Below are 22,856 nucleotides of genomic sequence, written 5' to 3' on the forward strand. Positions count from 1 at the left end.
TAACTGAAAATTATAATTAACAAGATGACAATACAGGAGGAGAAATCTGGTCTCAATCAGTATTGAATTCTTGCATTCTTGCTCGTTGAGAAAGGAAGGTAAATTTAATTCTGAATTTTGCACAAACAACCGCAGCCATTCAGCATGGCCTCCTGAGATTTTGCTTTCACTAGCATGATAAAAAAAACGCACTTCCTAAATGAATAAAATAAAGGAACACTCTAATGAATGGGAACCCAAACTGCCGTGGCAGTAATCAGGATAACACAAGATCATGTTGCAGGCTCTGAATCTGTACCAACTTCCATGCAGCTTGTTCCCCACTTTTCAGGGGAAGACCACTGAAAGCCACTTGCCTTTGCACATAAGTGTAACTCTGACCACACGTTCTCTGAAGGATCACAATTGTAACACGCCTAGGTCTGAAACTAGACATATACATGAAAAACATGCTATGATGAACATACGTATCAAATCCAAATTCTCTCCCACAAACACACACACACACACACACACACACACTTATTTTCATCTCAGGTAAACTGAAGTGTGGTCCTGCAACCATCAGTACTACTGTTTAACTGGTTTGGAGGCTGTTGTTGAATAACACAACACATTAGCTCCCAAATAAAATTACATTTTTTACTATTTTGTTCAGCTCCACAAGAATGAGGACTAAGGAGAAAACCTCCAAATTAATGAAAAAAGCTGTCACCCCAGATTACTGTCTCCAGAACATATTCCAGAAATATACTCCTCTACAAGAACAACTTTGCCTTCCAGAGTGTCTGAAATCCTGACAAATAAGCAACCCATCTTACATGCTGTCTCTCAAATGGGGAAGATCACCCTCTAAAAATCCACTAGTCCACGCCTAACAGTGAAACTACAGTGTATCCTGTATACCCATGTTACCCAATGTCATCTAGAAATTAATGTGGTGAATTAATTTAAGCAAACATTCCCCTAGCTCTCAACAATTTTCAGTGAAACCATTAAGAATTCTTCTCAGCTGAGTCCACTGTGAACAAACATCTCCTGAGAACTTACCTTCCCCTTCCCATCTCGAAACATGTACATGTTACTTAAGTAACCATCCTGGATCATTCATTCTCAACTAAAACAACCATGAAACTAGCTATTAAACAGACACACCCTCTGCAATCCAAAAGGACAAAAAGGAATTTCCTTCAATTGTGGTGTAGAGATAGGGTATAAGTAAGAAAACACTCAAATAAAGTGTAGTTTAATGAAAGTAAAACATTTCACATATCCTCCAGCAATAGCCCCTCCCCCCCCCAAAAAAAAAAACAACAAACAAACATCAATCTTCACAGCCTTTACTTCAGTAGTTTCTTACTCCTGGGCCTTTCCCAAAACCAATTCAATCCTTCCCACGACCCGTCTTCCCTTCAATGATACCTACCCCCTCCATGCTTAAAACATATGCCAGTTCATATTTCTGTCAATTCCAGCCTGACCTGTTCATGAAACGTAAGAAATTGTTCCTTGACAGCTCTGTCCACAAGCCACCCAAACCATTACAAGATTTTCTCCCAGTAAAAGCTGGGATCAAAGCCAATCGTATTGTCAGCATGAACTCGCACACAGAGGAAGTCAATACAAGGTGGGACTTCTCAAGCTATGAAATACGTCTCATCACCACAAGCAATAAATGAAAACATAAGCCCTTTCTCCTCTGTGAGGCACTTATTTTCATAAGACGCAAAGTCTGGTTTTAAAAGATCAATTGTTCTGGGTCACAGTCAGATCTACACTTCAATACATGTAAGATGCTTGATAACTGTTGAGGACAAGACATTATTTTGAGCTTCAGAAAATGTAGCAGTGCAAGGAAACTGGACCTGGAGATACTCAAGAAAAACACAGATCTGGATATAATTTAATGTCTCACCTACAACCAAGGTCCTAAAGGGTCCTTGTATCAAAATCTGAGTAAGAGCTCACTGCATAATTCAAACGCCACCTCGCTGCTCTGATTTTTGATTCTTCCTCGCTGAGCACTGGGAATTGGAGCTGCAGCCGTGTCCAACACCAAAGAGGAGTCAATCAGCTTTCTGATTCCAGCAGAGTTACAGATTTAAACCATCTGAGACCTTAAATCTAGGCAGCAACGAGAAGTGTATTCTCTTTTCTAGGTATTTCTAAAACCCTCACGATGGCATTACTAGAAAGGCAATCCGGGTCACGTCTCCAACGCAAAGGGTCGCTCCAGTTGCTTGACCCAAGTTGCTGCTAAACTTCAGACTGAACAGAGTGAAAGCAGGGCACAGGCAAATGCAGCTGAAAAACACCATTACAAGGACTCTGCTTAGGAACACTGATGAGAGTCCAGGCATTTTCATTACATCACAGTTATATTTCCATATTATTTACATAATTATTTGCATATAATTTATTTCAATTATTTGCATGGCTATCATAGGAGTTGGGACATTTTATTGAAAGGCAAAATAAATCATATTTCACACAAAGCGATTTTATAGAATCTTACAGTGAATTAATTACAAGTCAATATAATGAACCACAAAATAAAAATTATCCCATAAATAATGAAGTCCCTCAGTCCTCCCAGGCCACCCCTACTCCAGTAATCATATAAGTTCACTAAATACTAGAAAAACTTCCACCATTCAAAGTAAACTGATTGCAACTATTTCATTTACATACACAAATCAGCATCTGTGTCCACAGAATTCAAAGTATGCATCCAGCCTGTGTTCAGAAGGTCATCGAGTTTACTGGTATGTTTGGACAGAATTCAAAACGTCACACATTTTCAACCTCAAAATACACACTGTAAAAATTACTTTTTTTTTAAACAAAAAAAAAAAAAAGTCAAGCTAGAATGATTCAGGGATCAAAAATACTCTTGCCCTGATCTGCTCCTCCTGCTTGAGTGGTTCACAACCGATTTTTATTACAAAATTTCTAACAATAACCTTAAAAAAAAAAATCATACCAACAGTAGAGTCAGAACATAGACATTGGTGGATGCCTCACAGAAAATCTGGTTTGGTATTAGAGTTGGATAAAGCTGAATATGGGTTGGTGGAGCTGGTTGTTAAATTAGGAATGGATGCAGAATGTGTTTTTACTGAAGCAAGCCACACAAGAGAGGGAGGGACAGGTGTTGACTTAACATTACTACCATCAAAACCAATTTGGCTCAGGCAGCAAGGAGGAGTTCGAATGGAAAGCAGCACAGCATTATTTTATGGTTTCTGCTAAACAAGCAAAAAAAAATCCTGAATACAAATTCATGAGATGAGAGATAGGTTGTGGTCAACAGAATAACTTGCAAATTTCAAGAGACAAATATAGTAGATAAACATCTAGCAGTACAAACTGAGAACAAAACACATGAAACCATGAAAGAAAAAAAAAAAAGTTAGGTATACCTTAGAGTAAAAAAAACACAAACACACCACCAAAGCAAAGCAGTGATAAGAACTCTATCAAACCAGTCTGAAGTATACTCGATGTAATTTCTAAGTTTCTCTTCATTTTAACCAACTTGATATTAAAGATTAATAGTGGCATCTATTTGTGGAATTACACTACATGGCCCTTACACCTCCTGCAAGAACATGTACTTGGTCAAACAGGGGACACTATTACCTTGTTTAGGCCGCCAGTGACCAATTCTGACAGGAGAGATTTCTCTCTGTGTTTTCCAGTGAAAGTAGATTCATGACATTCTTCAATATATAGGGATTTTATTTGCTCATGTTTAACAGCTTGACAGCATAGACAGGTAATAAATAACTCACTTTCAGATTGAAATCTAGACTATGACTCGGCTCCTTAGTAGTTTAGAACTGCACTACACAAAAAGAGCATTTTTTTTTTCTTTCGAGAATTTTATTGAGATGCATTCACTGTTTAAAAACAAACAAGAAACCAAACAAACAACAAAAACCCCACAATAAAAACCCCAACTCTCCCTGTATCATAAGCAATAACGGTCTTTCAAGACCAAATCCTGCAGATTTGTAAGGAGAAGACAGAAAAACCTTCTACAATTTGGGAATCTCCCTACCATTGACCCAACTGTACAGGGAGTTCTGCACTGTTTGGACAACACTTGTTCAGCAGATGCAGCTCTTGCTAGCACCAGCCCAGTACACACTCACCACCTGAAAGAAAAGTGCCATTAATGGCCTAACGCAAGGATTTCAGTAGCCATGTTTATTCTGCCCATTCAACAAGCATAAGTAGATAAAATCCTAAAGCACTGAATATTGTTATACAACTACCTCCTTGTGAAAATACATTTTAAAAATTCTCCCATCATTTCATTTCCACTGCTCATTTCATCTGCCTTGCTTCCACCCATCATTCCACTACTCTCCTTCCTGGCTCCAGGATTTATTAACTTCAGTAAAAGCGATTTCAGTATTTCTACTAAAGCAATACTCAGCAGATGTCTAGCATCTATATTTATACAACTCTAGAACTGCTAATAAACATGATTTTTGTATTGCCACACTACATTTTTTAATGAGACATCACTCCTTGTCTCTGTTTACCATGAATTACGTTGGCCACAACCGAGTCCTTATCCCATATTATTACACCACATAACAAGAGTTTGGAAGGCTGAATGGAAATTTCTCGTTATATATGAAGGAACACCTAATGGCTAAAGATTGGCATTATCCTCCCTGTCTCTGTGGACAGCAGGGCTACTCAGATGCATGCAGAAAGGTATCGAAGGAGAGGGAGATGCCTGGGAAGGCGTTAGGTGTAAACACTCAGACTTCAGAGCTTGTTTCCATCCAGATCCCAACCACAGTGACTTTCACAGGACTGTGCCAAAGACATTTGTCCAAGATCGAGTGTGTGGTTCCTAAATGACGTCAGACATCCAGGCAGCCAGCCAACTTCCTATGGAAGTGATTTCAATATTGCTGAAGTTCAAATCTAACTGTATATATCATATGATTACTTATGTAAGGAGCCAGCAGCTTGCATAGGTAGCCTGTATTTTTCAATCTAATAAAATAAAACGTTTTGAAAATGCAAAGAAATAAATTGACGTAAACAGAAATCTTATTCAAATTTCACACCTTCCTCTAAAGCCACTTATTCCAGAAAGGAACAGATGTTAGCCAAGACAAATTCCATCCTTGCTCAACTGGGACTCAGACAGCCTATGATGCAAAGCAGAGTATTTTCTCACCTGCAAATTTACAATTGTTCCATACCCATAATTACACCTTAAACGTAAAGCCTTGCCCCTTCTACTCATGCTTCACAATAGGCTCTCACTGCCTCAAGGCTTTTCACAAAATTTTCTCATTTCTTCCCTTTGAGATGTTTCTCTTAAAACTTTTCTATGATGCACAGAACACTCCATCCAACCAACCAAAAAGCCAAACAAATTTGAGGACAGTTATCCTACAGGTTAATGAAATGACCATTCCTCTTCTCGGACAATATAACATCAGTACTTCCATGCACGCTTTCATCTCTCTGTATCCATTTATCCACTGCCTCATTTTTTTAACTGACATTATAACTGGACATGATCAAGCACAACTAATCCCCGTCCCGCGACCAGGACACTGATAGATCCCTGTCCCACAGGCAATAAGCAGTGCCACAGCAGTTGGCAGTATTCTGTAGTGCACTCATGGTCATAAAATAGTTGACTGTTAAACAGAAATAGGAAGCTGGTGAAGCTCCTACCATATTAAAGCAGGGCACCAAATTAATGCGTTCACGTAATCAGCGCTCAGAGCATTCAGAGATTAATACGCTGCGAGATATGATTTGAAAGAGAAGAGAAAGAAGCAGAATAATGCAACCCTTCCCCTCCCTCTATACTCTTTCGGCCCCAGCCTCCTCTCCCAGTCCTCAAAAAGGAAATATGCATTTGCAACACCCCAGTTCAGATTTCAGATTCTGGCAGAGTGTTTCCAAGGTCTTTGCTGTCCTTTCTGATCATCCCTCTCTCCTAAGTAACAGCTCACAAGTTCAGTGACAAACAACAACAGGAGAAGGACGGCAGAAAAGGCTCCGTCCCTCAGCAATCCCTTCAGGATTCACCCTATATCTGAAGGACTATACTAATCATAATCAGGGTCCCCTTTTGTCCACTGCAATCTCACAACTTTTCCATGGAAATCTTCAACTTGATTCTGTAAATTAAATTTGGACTGTCTTCTAAAAATCTAAATAGAATAGACAAAAAATAAAATTTTAAAAAAAAAAAGACCCAAAAAAGAAATTTTTTAGTCCACTGTGGTATTTTTGCACAGGACATATTTGCAGCAGTGTTAATTACTGGTCACTATTAAGCATACTGTGCAATAAAGTGTCTGAAAGCATTCTGAAATTTTGGAGAAAATGAATGAGAAGTGTCCATCCAGCTAAACAAAACATTAAGTCAGAGTTCTTTATTATACCAACCAATGTTTAAGAATGTAAATTCTGTCATCTTCATTACAAAATGTTTTGTCATAATTTGTTATATGTATCACAAATGTTAGATGATCATTAACATATTTTATTTCAAAACTTATTCTGCTATCTTTACAGTTATGCTTGCGTACCAATTAGTGCTATTCTGTCATTTATAGCTTTTTAATAATATCACACACAACCCCTCTAGAGTAAACAACTCACTGGCCTGAACAGTCTGTTGCATTAGAAATACAAAAATTAAGGTTGCCTATGTCAGACTCATGTTTTACAGAATAGCCTCACTCAACGCAAAAAAAAAAAAAAAATCTCCACCCCTGACACAAAGGTCACATATTTGCCAAACTTCAGGCATATGTTGTTCTTAAAGAGGAAATAAAGCTTTTCAAGAAAACTTTTTAGTAGGTAAATAGACCAACTTACTAGTTTTCCTTGTTGTTGTTACAACAGCTGACCTACCCCAGCTAACTTGGCAAGAAAAGGAAGTCTATTTGATGCAAACCTTATCGTAAAATATCTCAGCCTACTTCCCCAAAAAATAAATGTGATCCAATTTCCCAAGCTTAGTTGTTTTTACAAAGCTTTTCCCCACTGCAACCACATTTCCACTGGGATCATAACCCTCCACTGCAACCACATTTCCACTGGGATCATAACCCTAAGCAATCACATAAACAACTGAATTTCTGTGAGGGCCATGACCCGACTTGCAGCTTGCTTCGCCCATCCCCAGTCACCACGTCTCCCTAGGAAAGCCCTGCGACGGCGGCAGAGGGATGGACAGCCTACGCACAGGAGACCCTGACATTCTCCATTTAAAACAACAAGGAACAAAAAGTATTTTTCAAGTTTTGTCTATGATTGCCACGCTCAAGCCCAAATCAAAGTCCCAGACAAAAGCAAACCCCAAAGGAATAGGAATCAAGGTCTACAACTCCAGAGTGGCTTTTACCCATAGAAAACACAAGCTGTGACAAGCCTTGTTTTGGCAAATTCTAACACAAATCGCCAGCTCTAGTGAAGTCCATCTTCAGTCACTTGCAGTTATTTTGCTGTTGCCAGTGTTTATGCATGCAGTGGCTCACATGTATTTATTGTATGATTCTTCTGGTAAATTAGCATAAGTAATCTCTATATAGTAAAACCATCTTTTATAGCAGCTATCAATAAATAGGGCCTTACAGGATTCCACATGATGAAAATAAGATACCAGATCTAAATACTGTGCTTTTAAAATACTTCTTGGCTAGATAAGATGTTAAGAAAGATAGGGCGTGGGTATAGCTTGGAAATCCTGAACAACCTCACAACAGAAATGTCACACAAATGATGCTTCACAGGTAAACACAGAACAGCCACTATTTCAAAAATTGTTCGATTTGGTTTATAACTGATTTTGTTAACCCACATTTTGCTTTTGGCTTAGCGTATTTGGGGACCACAATTAGGGAGAAAAAAGAACAACCAAACAAACAACACAGATGTCATTTTTAGCAATTTATAACTGCACAGATACACTCTTCTTAAGAGCAGGACCAAGGCTGTATGCACAGAGCTAACTCTGCTTTCTCCACGTATACATTATGCAATGCAACGTGATAAATATGTAACCATGAAGCCACACACTATATTGCAAATAGGATACAGTACTCTTCAGTGACCCAGGAGAAGGCAAGCTACACCACGTTCTGATTGTGATTTCTTTTTTTTTTTTTTCCAATTTCATTTTCATAATGGTCCAGCACTTATTTTGCAGATTTTTTATACCATCTCTCTATGGTATGTAAATAATTTAGTCAACAGTAAGACATTATGCAATTTATTTTCAGCCAACAGCACAGCCCTCGTTAGGTGCAATTCATGGGAAGAAGTAGTTAATTATGGTAATTCATCTGCAGACCTAGGTGAGCAATTTGACTGTTATTCTGCTATCCTATTTAATATGCATATGCTGTATAAGAGCAGTTAAATGGCAACTTTCAAAACTGACATCCCAAGCCATGATTCTGTAACAAGCTCTGAACCTGGGCTTAGAGGCAGAGCTACAGTAAACACCGCTTCTGGGAGGCAAAGGAGTTGATTTACACAAAACAACTTGCAAGATCAGGGTTTAAGGTAGTCTACTGAATAGACATCTACAAGATCCTAGAAATAATTCTATGCTATTGTATTGCACTATTTGTGGAGTGGTATGTGATCATATAATTAGAGATCATATAGTACATTCACACAAAGAATTCTTTAGGGCTTGATGGGGGGGTGGCTCTTTTAAAAAATAAAACTACATTATCTGGAAATTCAGAGCTAATCTCAACAACTCTCAGAAATGCTACCAGGGAGATTTTCCTTCACAAACTTTAGAGGAATACATTTCAGGTCTGATTTCTGCCTCAGAAATAATTAGTTCCAAACAAAACTAGCTGAGATTTTCAGTCATTAAGATGTTAAAAGTCTAAACAAAGTATTTAAGAAAATAACCTATGTGTTGATATTGAAATATTAAAATAATACCTAAACTGCAGCTCTATGATAGCGATGTCAGGGACCAAAGATGGCATTTGGTTCAGAACCAACACTGAAAGAAGCGCTCTGGACAGGTGCAAGAGAAATACCACTGGTTTGGTAGCTAAATCAGGGGAGAGGAGAAAAGGAAGGGCAGGTCTCAACTAGATGCAGGAGCATGGCAGTTTCCTGGAGAAGTGCTGTGCTGAAGCACAGACTAGTTAACCCTCTGTGTTCAGGGGAACGCTCCAGCCTCCTCTCCTGTTGACGTGGGCCAGAGGCCACTGGACCGTCCTCCCTGTGAAACTTTCTTTGGGGCAGCTCAAGCAGCAGCAGCAACCACCTGACCCAGCACCCGCTTCCCTGGGTGTCTCAGCATATGCCTTTGGGCAGCCTTCAAAGAAGAGTCCTTGATCTTGGGGCTCTTCTTCACAGCACCTTGCCTCCACCCTTCTGTAGCCTGTCTGCAGGCTTCAGAAACTGATTGCTAAATGATCCAGCTTGCGTAACTTTGAAGAGCATACAACTAGCAAAGGGCAGCCGCCTGCCAAATCCCTGCCCTCCCGAGTGAAGCACATCAAATAATACAAAAATCACTGAAGCTCCACTTGCTTTGGAGAACAGGCAGCCAACTCAGCCAGGCTTGTATGTGCAGCGCTGGTCTTCAGCCATAAACCAAGCCCAGAAATCTGCAAACCCCCCCTCAATTAAAAGCTTAAAGTCATGGTAACTTTAGATCGTCACTGCTTTAACGATAGAAGGCACAGAGGTTTTACATGAGCATCTTGAAGGTGTCAGTGGAGCACAGGTCCATGATGCACACACACAGACATTCAGTTAGTTTTAATTTTAACTTTATATGCTTTGATATAGCCACAGGACTAAAACATTAGTGGTCTCTAGCTTGTTTATGACTGACTACATATGCTAGAATGAGTATTGCCAAAACTCATAGCTAAAATAAAAACCAGCGTTTGAACAGCACAAAACTTCACAAACCAAATAAACAACACATTGCAAATATTTAAGACTTCCAAGCAAAGGCTACTTCCGTAAATGTCAACATTTAAACTGTCAACAAAGCATTTCAGACACTGAAACAAACGACTGGCTAAAAAAACACCACCTCCTCATCATCATCATTTTAAACAGTTCATTTTTCTGTTCTCCTGAGACATGTGTGGCACTCAAATTATAACTGAACAAATGTACATATCCCTAGCTATTTAAGAAAAAAAAATGGAAACATTAAATTTAAATCTTTTTGCTTAACCTGAGACTAGAAAACTGTCAGCCCCGAAAATTAGTTTCACAGAACCTTAATGCATCTGAAAATGGCTTACTTTGCTAAACATGACAAGCAAATTCCAAAATAAAGGGAAACCCTTTTCCTCAACACGCACACTAATATTTTTCTTTCCTGAAGGCTGGATCATTTCCAGAGAACCTGAATTGACTTCAATGGAGCGATAATATATTTCTTACGAAGAACACGTAGAGTGCCTCAGAATACAAGAAAATGGTTCAAGTAAGAAAAGGCTTCACTCAGTTCTTCTAAAAATACCCAAGGATCACACTTAAAAGTTTTTGTTTTGGTTTGGTTTTTTTTTAAACAATTAGGGCTTGACTACACCAATAGCTGTATCTGCTGATATATAGATATGTATTACACTAAACTGGAATGAGACACTTTCTGGAGTTATTCCAAAAAAATGCGAACGCACTGTAAATTCACACTTTTAACTTCAAGACACGCTACCTAGCAAGTGTAAATACATTCTTGTAAAGTTTAAGGGATTTAATAAAGTGCTAGCAAGATTTTCTTTCTAAATTAACTAGAGGATACTCCTCAGTGTAGAGTATGGTGAAAATAAGAAAAGTCACAACATAAAAGCACAACTTACAATAGCAAAACCCAATGTATACAACCTTAAGAGATTTCCCCAAACTAAAACACTCCCTAGAATTTCTTTCCAGCAGATGAAAAATATCCACACAACACATAGAAATCAAGACAATGTAACAGAGAGCATGTGCTTATCATTATCACAAGCACAACTTGTTCATCACACAACAGGACTGTGATGCTTTAGGAGACACCTATACTGCCAGGGAAAACACTCACCAGAAAGCAACATCCTACGTTAGGGCTGCACATCTTACGTTAGCATTTCTCTTGACAAGACCTGCAATGTTCTATCTGCCCAGGGCACGCAGCTCTGACAGGGAAAATACCACTGGTTCTTAGTAAATGGCAGAAAAATTATTTTCATACAAGCTTGTAAAATTGCTTAACGACATAAATTTATAAACAAGAATCATATAGGAATTCATTAAGGAAGGCTTGCCCAAATGAAATTGTAAGCACGTGGCAAAGGTCACGTCACCACTGATGTCTACATTATATATGGACAAATACACGCCGTCAGGACAGCAAGACTAACGAGACCACTACGTACGGAAAGGCTGGTGTCAGACTGGCTTAGCTATGAGCTGGCCCACTGCAGCCTGCGAAGATTTTGTCCGACAGCAAAGCCAATATAAGAAGTTCATGGTCCACCCTTAGCTACTATCGATAGGTTCATTCCTACGGATAAGCTATAGTTTACCACCACCTTCGTGGTAACAATGCAGGCGTTTGTGGAGTCATGCTGTAAACTGGTTCAGCAAAACCACTTGGATTTTAATACTCCCCAAAACAGCAGTAGGTGTTAACACAATCCTTCCAGAGATGATGTTTGTAGGACCAATAAACCACTGTGTCAGCACGGCAGGGGAGTCAATAAACCATGGCAAAGGATTGAAACATTAGTTCCATATAGGGAGGTTCGCAGAGATCTACCTGTACCTTTGTCGTGTGTCCCCATTCCACCAAGAGAAGGGTCCCACCACCCCCACTCCCATCTCCACCACTGGGACAAGCAGCTGCTTGCACAGCTGTGCTCTGAAACCCATCCCTGAAGTGGCTCCACCAAAAAAAGTTCAGCTTTTCCCCACCCCCAAAGAGCTGTCAGGGTCTGGAAAAAATGAAGGCATCTTGAAATTTCATATAAAGTTGCCCTTCCACATTACTAAGGACACAAACATGCCAAACTTTATGAACCGAGTAGCCTGATTTCAACACAATCCTTCATCACGTATGGGCGTCATCAGAAAATACTGCCCATGTGAAGGACTGCGTTTTGTCCAACATAAAACGAGAAGACGAGCACAAAACTCATCAAGACAAAGGGATCACTTGCCTAAACTAGAAACTCCAAGTAAGCAGAAGCTGAAAAATAAAAGAAAAGTCACTTTACACTGCTATGCAGCCTTTTGCCAGATCTCAGGGCACTGAACTGGGTCTGAGAAAAACCTCCTGTTAAGTATTAAATCACTGGTGCATGGGTAAATTTGTTAATCCATTTGCTAAGGTCACACAGTGGCAGAAATAGCAGATAATCCTGACACCAGCTTTCTGTCCTAATCGTTACGCAGACAGAAAATCTTCAGTGATGTAAACTAAAAATAAAGTAAATACAGTTATCTGTTACATACAGGTATATTAGGTCAATCTAGAAAAGCAAAATTGTGGGTGTGGGGAGCAGAAGTGTGTCTCTGGGGATCCACCACAGATCTGAACAAGCCTATGAAGATTTAGAGGAAGAATTTGTAACAAAGTAATTCCATAATTCCCTCTATTCAAGCAGTCCCTATGAAGGGCCTGGGTAGACAAACTGCAGCCATGCTCAAAAAAAGTCTGAAAACACTGAACAGTAACCCACAGGAAATATTCCATTACTTTATAGTCCCCACATTAGGACACCAAAAGCTTGCCATTCATTCTGTATTGAAATTAAAGCAGTATTTTACAGATTGCCTGTAAATCACCAAAACTGGGGAAGTCTTCTAATGTCAGCTGTGTGCCTGGCCGCCCTCTGATACTGTCGACACACAGTCAAGAGAGCTATGACAATTTCTACCAGTTTTAGTGTTATTACATTTGAAAGCATCCTGGTAACACCCGCTATGGAGCTCTGACAATTCAAGACTATTCTGGTGAATGCTTTTGTATTGATATAAAATACACTGCAAGCACCAGTTTCCAAAGAGGAAAAAGCGAGACTGTGAGATGACAAAAAGAGAAAAACTTTACAAATTAAAAATACTGACCCAGACAATGAACTACATTGGCATTATTAAGATGTATTTAAAACAACAACATAATAAAACCACTGTAGGCAGGAAAGACTAATCTTTCTGTTCTTCCTAAGGCAAAACTCACAGCAATTTCAATGGGATTCTCCCCCAGATATGGCTGGATGACTACATCCACAGCCTCCATGTGCCAGGTTTGTTCCTTCAGCCAGCCTCTACTGCATCCATCTTAGTTACACTACACATATCCTGATTACAAGGATTTATAAACAGCAAGAGTAATTTTAGAGGTGATCCACAAAACTGTGACTTCAGTCGAGATGAGGTTCACTATTACCATCTCAAGTGTCAACAGTTTTGCAGTAAAGAACTTAGATTTGAGTTTCAAGCTAAAATCTTTTACTGACTTTCTCAAAAGCACATTTTGCATTCTCTCCGTCCCAAGCACATCTATTTCAGAGCCAGAACACACAACTGCTATCCATAGGTTTTGCTGGGCAACAAGGTATGAGAGACATTATGAAGCGTTAATCTCTTCCATGTATTTTCTTAAGTTCTGGACAACAAGATACTACCAAATAAAGATACTGCTTAAATATCAAACAACAGAGTATTTCATATTACACAGTTTCTCGATGTGAACTCTATTTAAAGACAATCTTTCCGAAGTTGCAATTCTGCACACTCGTCTGCACAGCACAGGACAAAGGCACGTACCAGCTCACAGTCTCAAAGCCGTGTTTGTTCACCCAGAACAATGGGGCATGTGACTTGTCAACACTACCCACAATAAAAACAGTAAGATAAGGCTGCCACTGATTTCAGGATGACTGACTTTGTTTTTGCTAATTTTAAGCCACAACGTCAATAAAAATTTATTGCATAAACTCCCTGATTTTAAAAAGCCCAAAGCTAACCTCAAAGTGCACCTGAGGTTTTCACTCAAAACTTCCTCAGCTTTTTGCATTCATACCAAGCACTGACACCAGCTCCCCCCAAAGCTTCCTTCTGACTTCATCAAGAGTTGGATCAATGTTTTACGCCTAAAGCCAAGATTATTTTTATCAAATAAGAGCACTGCCAAAATTCGTCCTGTTTCCTGCCCTGCTACCCCTCTGCCCGCGGGCAGGCCCCTCGCTCACCTCTGCTCCGTGCCCCACTCGCTGCCAGCAGCACAACCTGCAAAATGAGACTTCCTCAGTGGTCCCGCAGGTTTCGCTCCCCCACAGACCTGGGCCACACCATCCAAACCCATCCAACTCCTCTGGTTCAAGAGGGCTACATAGGATCAAGTCCTGTGTCTAAACTTAAACTAAAGTGAGGAGAAGCAAGAAGAAAGCAGAGAAAAGCCAGAGAACAGAAACAAAAAGGTACCAATTTGGTTTAAAGAACTGACAGAAGAATAGATAGGGAGAATGCAAAACAAAACCCAGCCTGATAAAAAGAAGAGCGAAAGCCCGGGGGGGGGGGGGGGACCCCACAACTGGTGGGGGGAGACTAGAAAATCAAATAAAGCCTTAAGAAGGGATAATAATAAAATGATGCAAACTGTCAGGACCGAGACAAAACACCCAGTGTATTACGTTAATTTGCCACATGCACGCTGCAGCACGGACAAGGAAGCAGAGCCAAGCAGAGGAGAGGGCACGACCACACTGACCGTTGGAAGGGGTTAATTTTAGCAAGAAAAAAAGCAGTAGAATCTTGCACCACTTGTGTTTTAATTGCACAGGGCAGGGGTTGGGGGGTTATTTTAATCACACAGAACAGCAGTAGGCCCAACAGTACCAGCCTAACAAATAAAAAGTAAGCAGCAATAGGCACATAGAAGTATATTACAGTTCCAAACTTTCACTTTACAGCAGTATTAATGTAAATTAAATCTGACTAACCTGATCTCTGAACATGTGTTTTTAAAAACAGTGCATTTCTTTCTTTTCACCTTGAAAAAACTCCGTTCCACAGACAGACAGTTACAAACCACAGCTAGGGAAGCGGGAGGCACATTAAGCACACAAATAAGATTTTACATACTCTAACACCATCAATGCAGATTTCTGGAGCTCTTCAGCAATGTCCAACATACACAAGCCTTGCTGCTGGCACAACAGAGAATCTCAGCCTACATAATGGACGTACTCTTAGCCGGAGTCTGACACCGCGTTTCACATACCCTCCGAGTCTCTCATATGAAGTCATCCATAGCGTCTAAGAGCGAGTCAAAACACATCAGAAGTGTTTTCCCTGGCTACCTCTGAAAGTTTCCATCCCTTTATCCTTCATACAATTGTTTTAATTATTCTTAGCATTTCTGTCAGTACGCACAGGATCTTTAAAAGTTCGGGTTTGTGCCCCAGTACATACAAGCAACCGGTATCTCCCTAACACAGGACCCCAGCTCCCGTCCCAGGCACTGGGACAACGAGGGGAGAGCGGCGGGAACGTTCTGCTTGGTGCTTCCCCAACCAGCCTGCAGAACCTCGCAGAGAGCAGAGGCCTGATGTTTAAGACATAAGCAACACCCATCTATTTTACCAGAAAGCAAAACATCTGCGAGGGCTCTAAGTGCCCAGGCACCTCAATGGTCAAGGAGGCTTTTTGTTTGGTTTTAATGGAACAGGCTCTTAGAACTTAATTTCAGGTGTATTTAGTGTATACTATATTTACTGTAAGAAAGAATCTTGAAAAAGGCCTTGATGAACTAGAAATAAATAATCCATATCGAAATAACCTTGCATGCGTAGACAGTAGAGGAACCAACTAACATGGACTTTGCCAACAGCAAGATAAACACATTGATATTTCTAATGTAATCAAAGGCCATTCAGAATCTGCCCTGGAAGACAGTCACAGAAATACAAGGCATTTTTCTTACAACTCAAACAACTGTGACAAATATTTACTATAATGGTGAAAACTGTTAAAAAATAGTTGGTTTCTATTAATCAGGCACATTTAGATATCCGTTCTTCCTATCAGATTAAGCTTACCGAAACTGCTTAGTAGGCTGTTTCATTGTATTTTTGTTTAAGGTTTATCACAATTCAACACATTGAAGTTTCATATTCCTGACTTTTTTCATCTTACAGAGTGCTAGAAATTTACAGTCTAAACACGACACACCAGATTGTGAAATTTAGATGTGCATTTGAAATGAAGTGAAAAATCAGGTACCACGTCTGCATCAGCAAAAAATTTATGTCATTTCCAGGGAGTATGAACCCCAATTGTCTAAGCCTCCTTTAGCTAAACTTAAATTAGCTTTGAGAAACAGCTAATCCATTGTTACACAAGATGCATTTCTAGTACAATTTATTTGATGTCAACATTAATAGATGATGTGACAACACTGTTCCTCGTTTGCCTCCATCCACATCTGTGCTAACTTTGCTTTAAAAGGACATTAAAAAGTATGAAATCTGAACAAACGTAACCCCAAAGTAATTATGTTACAGATTCACAAATAGCATCGTGGCAAAACCCCGTATTTTTACAAAGCACTTCCCAATTAAAATTTATCGCTAAGAGTCTGTATTTAGGAATGCATGTTTGTGTTAATATCCAAGCAAAAATTTCTGCACTAGAGAAGAATGTTGACATCCGTACAAAAATTAGCTGTGATTCATTGTTTAACAGTTGTCTTCCCTTTACAGAACACCGCAGACTGAAGGACATATTGCCAAACTGAAAGCACCAATACTTCCTTTAACCTAATATAGGACAAATAAATACACTTCAACAGCTTCTAAATCTTGCACGTCCTACTTTTTTGACCCAGATCTCTTGTTATTTCCCCCATAGGTCTATGCAATATATGCAATATCAAAACTATTTTTTCCCCACAAATTTAGACTTGACCTAAAAGAGGAAGAGTTCTCATCACATCTGTGAGCTAAATGAACCTGGAAGCAGGGGGGTGGGTGGGAGGGTCAGACAGACAGATTAATTTCTGTTAAAATCAATTAGTATTTTAAGGTAAAATTTTCAGCCACACTTAATACACTCCCAACTGCTGAAACTAATGGCAAAAAGTCTCATTTGTTCCAAAAGGACTGTAAGTTAGACCAATATCAATGATAAATGAAAAATAATTAAATCTTTTTATTACTATTTTTACAAGGCAAAAATGTATTTTCAGAAGTCATGCTGACACTCGATCATTAATCAGTCTGCCCAAAAAACACAAAAGAGCTATGAAATTTGTTATTCCTCTCCTCGGCCAGCCCGGACAACTTCTTCCAGGAAATCAAACTGTCTCTTCTTTGCCTGGTACTTTTAGGGAACCATCAAGGGATTGAAATTCACCTCGTGTGTGCTCGCAATCAGGCAAATTCCCAGCGCAGAGTTTGCCGGCGATAAGTCACCCATGTGAAGAGACTGAACTTTTAACACTGTTAATGTCAAATGGATGCAACTCTTAGGGTAGGTTATATTTAGGGCTCTAAACCTTGACAATTTCTGTGGTTTTGGCACTGGGCACAGTATTTAGCACTACATTTTCATGAATAGTAAATATTTGACCCTTAACTCATAACCTTGGAAAAAAAATGCTCCACGAATAGGCCATACAGACATCTTTTCTCTATGCTCTCTTGTCACTGCCAGCAGGCACGTAGCTGCGTACAGAACAGGAAAGTTTCCAGAGTCACTTTCACAGTCCTAATTCATAAAAATCTACCATCAGCCTGATGTCAGTGGGGTTCAGTGGCAGCTCTGCGTGCAGCTGGGGAAGCGACTGAATCATTCTCCAAACCCCCCAACGGGTTAAAAGAAGCTCTAGCATTAGCTGCGGAGACAGCTGCTTGCCTGCTTTGCCAGGTTGGCAAAACTATTGCCCCGATGAGGGGGAAGGGAAGGCCTACTACTCACACCACACCGGCTAATATTTCTAGTAACGCACCTCCAGCTATCTGAAATAACACTCAGCATGTTTGCATATGGCACACGGTTGTAGAGAGTCTCTGTAATACACACACTGAACAGAGATTGAACTGAATTTCAGATCATAAATGAAAAAACAAACAAACAAACAACTGTTTTTTCTCTGGATGATTCTGATTTTTTACTGCTAGACATTACTAATAAACAAGATTGCTCCTTTGCAACATGGAGACTTAAGAATTACAACAATAAACACAAGTCAGGGTACACAACACAGCCTTTTACTAATACCGATCCCAGAAAAAAAAAAAAAAAAAAAAAAAAAACCAGAAACTACACCCTCACAGGAGTCTGCAAAAGCCAGCAAACCACACACACGACTTGATTTTTAGAAATGCTAAGCACACGCAGACTGCCAACTTCACATGCAACTGTGGGGACTCAGCATCTTTGAAAATGACTATTAACATCTTACTTTACAGATGCAGATGCCAGTTTATACTCTTAAAAAATAAGAGTCACGTCTTCACCAAGCAGAACCAGAGCACAAATCAAGGGGCCCGCTGCCCACTCCCACTGTACGCAGCACCACGAAGGGCCACGCGCAGGCACTGAACCAGCCCAAGCGTGACCAGCTTGACACCCAGTCTGCTTGCGTTACTGGTCCTGAAAAAAAGACGTACTAGTCTGGTAGCATACCTAGGAATGTTGCTTCTGGTATTCAAGCTCACTTGTTTAGAAGGACCTTGGTATCTCTGTGTAGCACTGAATGACGCCCCGTACGCTTACATTCAAAGACCAAGAAGGGTCTTTGAATCTTTGAAAGATTCATTGGCTGTGATAATTCTGTAAACTCCTTCTGATGACTTTGGAGGTTCTTTCGGGAGGTTTTTCAGAAAGCTACACCAATTCACCAAGCCTTTTTATCATTATTATTATTATTATTATTATTATTTCTACAGATGAGAAAGTGTTTTCAAAAGTCTTTCTAGCAACCAACCCATCCAAGTGAGCAAGCAAGGGTAAGCTGCAATACTGGTCATCTCACTCCTTGGCTAGCCAAGCCAGCTAGGTCCTATGCACCTGATGGCATGTGTGTTTTCATTCAGCTTGGAATGACCACTTATTTCTTACCAAGGAAATTTTTTTTTTTTTTTAAAGAATTGTTATCGATATAAAAAGCACAATCTAAAGGCTGTCACAGAAAACGACATGGTAAAGTGTTAAAAAAAAATCAATGTTTCAGAGGGTAAGCTGAGTTACTGTTCTATAAATCCTTCAGAACCAAAGGAAAACTCAACTTCCAATTTAAACGCAGCCATTAAGACTCCAGGGCATTTTGTATAAACAATTTCAGCTTTGTTTTCATTACGAGAAGGAAGAAAAGGGCCTTCTCATCTTGGATTAGATACCACAAGGCAGAACCCTAACGAGAAGTAGTTCACAGTTTTCACACAAACTGGCAGAGAGATTTCTAGACCAGATTTCCATGCTTTTCCACCCAATCTATCAACTCTCATGAAATCACAGCCTTGCTGCCTTGTCTTCACTACTTCTTACCTCAAGTTAGCTAATTCAATTTTACAAAATTAAGAGAAAGCAATTTCAATTTCACCTGAGAAGGTGTTTCTTATTCATCATTTCATTGTCATACTTTATCTCGGAGGAAACTAATTATGAGACAAATAAAATGGTCTCCATCTAGTCTGCTTGGGATCACCAGATGAACCTTTTTCTAGTAAAGTCACTTTTCATTAAGCTACTTTACAGAAACTAAGACCATCTAACTCCATACTGCAGTGCCTAGAAAGCTGCATGTATTTGGGACAGGGGCAGCTAAATGAACAGCAGGAACACAGGAATTGTTTCTTCATCACCTGTTAATTTGAAGGTATTACATTAATGCTGCAATGCAACTCAAAAACACTGAAAAGAGCTGTCAATCACAGTTCCTAATGGAAAACTTCTGACACCACTTCTTCACCTAACACAAACACTTATATTTATATTTAAAAATGAGCACGCAATGAGTATGTTCTTGCAGTAGTCACTTTTAGTGGAAGCCAAACTCACATAATTACAGAGTGCACATACACACTTTCACTTCTCTCCCAACCTGCAGCTACTTGCATGAGCTGATGCTTAGGACTTTAAATAGAGTCATTATTACACCCTGTGCTCTGCGTGCGTACGCATGCACACACAGAGGCACTAAGGATGGTCAGTACGCCTAACAGTATCACAACTCTCAGCATAAACAACATGAATTAGACTGAGTTGTACTTCAGCATGATACATTTCAATATCACGGTATTGCAGTAGGGACACCACAGAGTCCTGCAGCACACCCTGTCCTCACCCTCCTCACCAGACATCAGACCACTTTATGATCTCCCTATCCTGGTTCAGAAGGGGAAGAGCTGGCGGCGGGTTGTGTCTGTCTCTTCTCCGCTTGCCAGCAGTGTCCTCTCCTGCAAGGTGTCAGAATTCACACAGGCACCACCACCCTGAGCGGCTGTGGGTCCGGGGGAAGGAAAGAGACAGGCAGAGCAAGCAAAAACTAAGGGGGTGGTTATCTCTTGGGACTCCAGATGAGCAGAGGAACAGATTAGTGAAGGAAAGGTGTCACGCCTGCCACTGCCTCGGCTTTTCCCTAAACACTTAACAGCACTGTGAGACCAAAAAAGTATCAGTGTCATGAAAGATTCACATCCTATTGCCCACCACTAATACAAAACACACTTCTGCGAGCAACTTCACAGACATCTGCAGAGCTTATTCAACCGAACTAGACCGCTGATGTTCACAAAGTTGTGTGTGTTTCTTTACAGGACTTCCTGACTTCTGCACGATTACATCCTTGTAGGATGTGGGTCTTTACTGCCACTACAAAATTTATAACAGCAAACACATTCTGACTCCATGTTAAATTAAATTCCAGAACCAAAATCAGGTTAGGTAAAATAACTAAGTTTGCTTTACATTATTCAGATCTGTTCTCCCTAACTAAAAAATATTACCTGAAAACGACATTATAAGCAATTTTGACTATTTCCCCTAATCCATCCAGAGCGTCTTTATGCTTAGGGCTGTAGCACTCTTCAGCATCAAACTCTTTCATGATGGGAAAATGACTATGAAGTACTGCTGTTGGGTACTTAGCGCTTATACCATGCCTTGTAACTTCAAAGCATTACACAAACATCAATAATTACCATATATAGAGTAAAAGTGAAAGAAGTATTCATATTAAAAAAAAACACTCACAGGGAAAAAAATTATAACTACCTGTTTGAAGAGGAAAAAAGCTTAAGCAACAGAATCTCCTGTAATTATTGCATTCTTTATGCTACGTACATGCATTATGGCTGTGCACGTTTGAACAAACAAAAATCATATATTCTTGCACAGTCTTAAAAAAAAAAAAAAAGCCCAAAAGCCAAACCCCAACTCCTTTCATACCTTTAAATTACACTTCCTTCCCCCCCTTTCCTGGTGGAGTGAGAACTAAGCCTTATCCAGGTGTTCCCAATAACAGTTTGGGAGGCGCGCCACCAAGGTCCCAAGACACAGCACCACATGAACCCTGTTCTCATGGAGACAAATCCACCTTCCCCTAAGAAAACTTAAGGCAGAGGCAGTGTACGGGCTCAGGTGATCTTAGGTAAATAATACGATACATTGCTCTTCCAGTAGATCTTAACCAAAAGAAAAAAGGAAAATCACTACAAGAAAACACAGAAAGTTTTCTACAATCGTTTACAGAGCGCCACCTGCACCCTAAGCACCACCACCATAACAGCACGGGCCTTTTTTCCTATGGCTAAGTGGAAAAAAACCCTTCAATGCTCATCCACAAACACGTACCCACTTGCTTAAATTCAAGGACACACAAAAGAGTTTGCAGGACCAGTCCTCATTTGAAATGTACTCTGAGAAGGCAGTTAACATACACAAACCCAAAGGAAGGCCCCAAATCCAGCATGAGCCTCACACCGAAGAGCCTTCATGTTGCTCAGAGCACGACATGGGCCAAAACTGCCCGGTCACCTCCAAACTGGGGTATGACTCAAAACCCAAACATCAGTTTTGCAAATGGTGCCCCTCTCCCTCAAAGGGGCACAAACCACAGCCCCGGTGAACAGCCAAAGGGTAGAGACCACCAACACCAAAGGACCTTGTTCATACGCTCAACATCCTCAGACATTTATTGTAGTAGCGCAGGATAGGAGAGAGTCAGGCAAGCCCAGAATTTTTTTTTTTTTTTTTTTTTTTTACACAACAAAGACTTGGTTCTCCTCATCATGCCTCTCATGCTTTAATAATAAAGAAGGAATATGTTTCGTGATCCCCCCTGTAAATCAGTTAGGAATTTGATTTACACAGACAGGAAAACGAGGAAGTTGAGCACACTGGAGAGTAGTAAAAACTTCACCAGCAAACTTCACTTTCCTACTCAGCGACCTACAAACCAAACTTTCCTCCAGACTCACGTGTCATCTGCAGCAACAAGCCTCTGCCATAAAGCACAAAGTTTGCCGTTTCGGGGGATAAAGCAAAAGACAAGCGAGGAGAGACTTTTATTCTCTCGAGCTGCCTTAAAAGGAAATTCGGTGATGAAAGATTAAATTCACCTGGAACAACACGAGAAAAGTTAACCCTTTCGGGGCTACAACAATAATAACAAGCCACATGTCCGTGCTATTGCAGGACCCATAGCCTCTACCGAGAAAACGGGCACGTTGCATCCACCCTGCGAGCCCGTCTCGAAGGTGCGATGCACGATTCACACCAGGGTTTGGGAGAGGGATAAACCCGGGAAAAGTGAACCCCTGTGAAGTGCGGGGGGGGGGAAGAAAGAAAAAAAAAAAAAAAAAAAGTATGTA

The 22,856-nt window shown here is 40.1% G+C and overlaps 1 protein-coding gene across 4 annotated transcripts in view; it reads right to left on the reverse strand.

The window, feature by feature from the left end:
- TBL1XR1 (transducin beta like 1 X-linked receptor 1) overlaps positions 1-22,856 on the reverse strand; it is a 129,011-nt gene that overhangs the window by 95,815 nt on the left and 10,340 nt on the right. The gene's annotated exons all lie outside the window — the stretch shown is intronic.

This window comes from Athene cunicularia, assembly GCF_003259725.1.
Source record: "Athene cunicularia isolate RWA chromosome 9 unlocalized genomic scaffold, athCun1 chr9_part1, whole genome shotgun sequence".
Lineage (NCBI taxonomy): Eukaryota > Metazoa > Chordata > Aves > Strigiformes > Strigidae > Athene > Athene cunicularia.